Below are 4,428 nucleotides of genomic sequence, written 5' to 3' on the forward strand. Positions count from 1 at the left end.
TGTCAGTGACTGGGCCTGCCCAGTCAGCAGTTGACTGGGTCAACCCAGTCAACTGGGGCCCGTGGGGGCCACTGGCAGGGGCACTGGGGTGGCCCCAGGCCAGCCACGTCGGCGGCCGGCGCCGGAGCAACGCCGGCGACCAAACGCACGGCGGCGCGGCTCGGGAGGGGTACGGGTTTCACGTACAGGGGGTCTTCGGGGGCGTGGCTGGGCGCGTTCGACGCGGCTCGGCGTCGCGCGTCCAACGGCGGTGGCCGGAGGGGCTGGAACGGCCGGGGACGACCGCTACGAGCTCGCCGGCGGCGAGGTGCTACGGGTGTCCGACGGATGCTGCGTTAGAGCGCGCGAACGGCCGAACTAACTACCTAGGCGGGTGCGGCACGACGCGGTCGAGCTAGCGGGCCTACGCCCGTGACCATTTGGTCACCGGAGACCCGCCGGCGGCGAGCTCCGCGGCGCGGCGTTCGGGCGCGCGTGGGGGAGCAGCTAGGGAACGCGGGCGAGCTAACGGAGAGGGGGAGGAGAAGCGGGAGCTCACAGCGGAGCCGTAGGGATTGGCAGTGAGCTCGGGGAGGGCGCGGGGTAGCCGGAATCGGCGACGAACGACGGCGGCCGAAGGTTGAAGACGAGCTCGGGGAGGTCGGTGCAGAGGCGCTCGGCTCGTTCCCGATGGCGTAGTCGACGTAGTCGACGGCGGGGAGTCGTCCGGGCACGTCGTCGGGGCAATCGGGGCACGGTGGCCGCGAGTTCGACGGTGAACGGCGGCGAGCGCGCTCGGGCAGAGGGGGATCGAAGGGGAGAGGGAGGTGGATCTGGCGGGGGGAGAGGCGCAGAGGCCGAGGGACGAGCGGGGGCGAGTGGGAGAGAGGCCCGAGGAGGCGGGGGAGCTGGCGCCCTTATCCTCCCCGTCGCCGGCGAGGGGGTGCGGCGGGGACGGCCACTGTTCGACCCCGGTCGGGGGAACAGGGAAGGGGCGAGGGGGAGAGTGGGCTGGCGGCCCAGTTTGGGCCGGGGGTTCGGTCCAGATGGGCCACGGGTCCAGTGGGGGGGGAAGGGCCTTTTCCTTTTTTTCTTTTTCTCTGACTGTGTTCTGTTTTCTGTTTTCTTTTTATTTGTTTATTTTCTTTTCTGTTTTATTTCATTTAAAAGTATTTAGGTATTTTATAAAAATGTGTTTTCTCCACCATAATTACCAGTGTATTATTTAGCACCCACCGAACATTTTTGTTAGAGTTGTTGAAAACTTTTATTTTGCACTTTTAAATTTAATTGAAGTTTGAACTAGGAGTTTGAAAAGGGTGTGATTCAAATGTGATCAAGCCCTGTTTAGCAACATGATTAGCTTAACCACAGGGAGTTACTGTAGCATGATTCTCAGGGTGTTACAAATCTCCTCCACTACAAGAAATCTCGTCCTGAGATTTAGGAGGTAGAAGGAAACAGTGCGGGGTATTCTTCGCGCAGACGATCCTCTCGTTCCCAAGTGGCCTCATCTTCAGAATGGTGCGACCACTGGACTTTGAGAAACTTGATCGCCTTCTGACGTGTGCGGCGTTCAGCTTGGTCGAGAATGCAGACCGGATGCTCCTTATAGGAGAGGTCTTGCTGGAATTCGAGCACTTCATGATCCACAGCTCGGATTGGGTCCTTGAAGCAACGGCGGAGCTGTGACACATGGAACACATCGTGAACCTGAGAAAGGTTCGGCGGTAGCTCCAGTTGGTATGCCACTTTTCCACGCCTTTCGAGAATAGTGAATGGGCCAATATAGCGAGGAGCTAGTTTGCCCTTGATCCCGAAGCGGTGAGCACCCTTCATAGGTGTGACTCGAAGATAAGCCTTTTCGCCAGGTTGATAGACCATGTCTTTATGATGACGGTCATACTGACTCTTCTGACGTGACTGAGCAGTCTTGAGATTCTCGCGAATAATGCGGACTTGTTCTTCGGCATCTTGGATAATATCCGGACCGAAGAGTGGACGTTCCCCAGTTTCTGACCAGTTCAGAGGGGTTCGGCACTTTCGTCCATATAACACTTCGAAGGGGGCCATCTTCAGACTAGCTTGATAGCTATTATTATAAGAGAACTCAGCATACGGGAGAGATTCCTCCCATTTCTTGCCGAAGGAAATAACGCAAGCTCGAAGCATGTCTTCGAGAACTTGATTGACGCGTTCAACTTGTCCTTGCGATTGAGGATGAAACGCAGTACTGAATGACAGATGAGTTCCCATAGCTTCTTGGAAACTTGCCCAGAATCTTGAAGTGAATAAGCTGCCACGGTCTGAGCTGATAACCAATGGAATACCGTGGAGTGAAACAATCCTGGACATATAGAGCGTTGCCAACTGGCTAGCAGTGATCGTTTCTTTGACTGCCAGAAAATGTGCAACTTTGGAAAGCCGGTCAATGACGACAAGAATAGCATCATTACCTTTCTGTGATTTGGGAAATCCAGTGACGAAGTCCATCTCAACATGGTCCCATTTCCATTCAGGAATAGAGATAGGTTGCAGAGTTCCAGCAGGCCTTTGATGTTCTGCTTTGATACGACGGCAAACGTCACACTCAGCAACATAACGAGCAATGTCTTGCTTCATATTAGTCCACCAGAATCTCTGACGGATATCTTGGTACATCTTTATACTACCAGGATGGATACATAGAGGCGTATCATGAGCTTCTTTCATAACTTCCTGTGTCATATCCAGGTTTTTCTCTGCACATGGCACCACTAGGCGGCCCTTGAAGTATAGGGTGCCATCTTCAGCAATGGTGAAGAATGAGGGCTTTCCTTCTGCGAGGTAGCGCTTAATCTTGTGGGCTTCAGAGTCATACTTCTGTAGCCTTTTGATGCTGTCCACGAGATCTGGTTTAGCAACTAGGGTATTGAGGGAACCCTGGGTAACAACGTGGATGTTCACCTTGCCAAATTCCTTAGGAGGGGGAGCGAGTGCACCCGGAGGAACAATATGGAGGTTCAGCTTCCTGAATTCTTCAACAAGCGAGGGCTGAACTTTATGAACCTGGAGGTGGTTGCAGTAAGACTTGCGGCTCAAGGCATCAGCCATTACATTAGCCTTGCCTGGCGTATAGGAAATACCCAAGTCAAAGTCTGCAACAAGCTCCATCCATCTCTGTTGACGGAGGTTCAGATCTGGCTGAGTAAACAGATACTTCAGACTTTGGTGGTCAGTGAAGATCTCGCAACGATTACCGAGAAGGTAATGTCGCCACTGCTTCAGCGCATGAATGACAGCAGCAAGTTCGAGGTCGTGAACTGGGTAGTTCTCTTCGTGAGGGCGCAATTGCCGAGAGGCATAAGCAATCACTTTGCGGTCTTGCATTAGGACACAGCCTAATCCTTGACGGGAAGCGTCGCAGTAAATGACGAAGTCCTTCTTAGTATCAGGTGGAGCTAGAACTGGAGCAGAAGTCAACTTGTCTTTGAGTGCCTGGAAACTTTCCTGACATTTGTCTGTCCATTGGAACTTGACACCCTTATGCAACAGGTTAGTCAGAGGCCTGGCGATCTTAGAGAAGTTCTCGACGAATCGACGGCAATAGCTGGCGAGACCGAGAAAACTTCTGACTTGCTTAACGTTCTTGGGAGGAGTCCAATCAAGAATAGCCTGAACTCGCTCGGGGTTGACGGCAATACCATCCTTAGAGATGACATGCCCAAGATAGGTTACTTCCGGTAGCCAGAATTCACATTTGGAGAACTTGGCATATAGTTGATGTTCTCGTAGCTTTTCCAGCACAAGTCGAAGATGTTCAGCATGTTCTTCTTCGTTCTTGGAAAATACCAGGATATCATCCAGATAAACCACGACGAACTTGTCGAGGTAATCCATGAATATATAGTTCATCAGACGAGAGAAGGTGGCTGGAGCATTGGTTAAACCGAAAGACATGACGGTGTACTCGTATGAACCATAGCGAGTCACGAAGGCGGTCTTTGGGATATCCTCTTCGCGAACACGGATCTGGTGGTAGCCCAACCTCAAGTCGAGCTTAGAGAACACTGACGAACCCGCCAGTTGATCATACAGATCATTGATCCGAGGAAGAGGGTATTTATTCTGAATGGTAGCTTGGTTTATAGGACGGTAGTCTTGAACTAACCGGTTTGTCCCATCCTTCTTCTTGACAAAGAGAGAAGGTGCTCCCCAAGGAGAGCAACTTGGGCGAATGAATCCTTTGCGAAGAGATTTGTCGATTTCCTCCTTAAGCTCAAGGAGTTCATGCGGCGGCATTTTGTAGGGTCGCTTGGCTATAGGAGTGGTGCCTGGTTTCAAGTCGATGATGAATTCGACAGCTCTAGCAGGGGGAATCCCTGGAAGTTCTTCAGGGAAGACGTCGAGGAATTCACGCACGACGGGAATGTTTTCAATGCCCTCGAGTGGTGCAGCGTTCAATGCATT

The sequence above is a fragment of the Triticum aestivum genome, chromosome 7D (assembly GCF_018294505.1).
Source record: "Triticum aestivum cultivar Chinese Spring chromosome 7D, IWGSC CS RefSeq v2.1, whole genome shotgun sequence".
NCBI classification, from domain to species: domain Eukaryota; kingdom Viridiplantae; phylum Streptophyta; class Magnoliopsida; order Poales; family Poaceae; genus Triticum; species Triticum aestivum.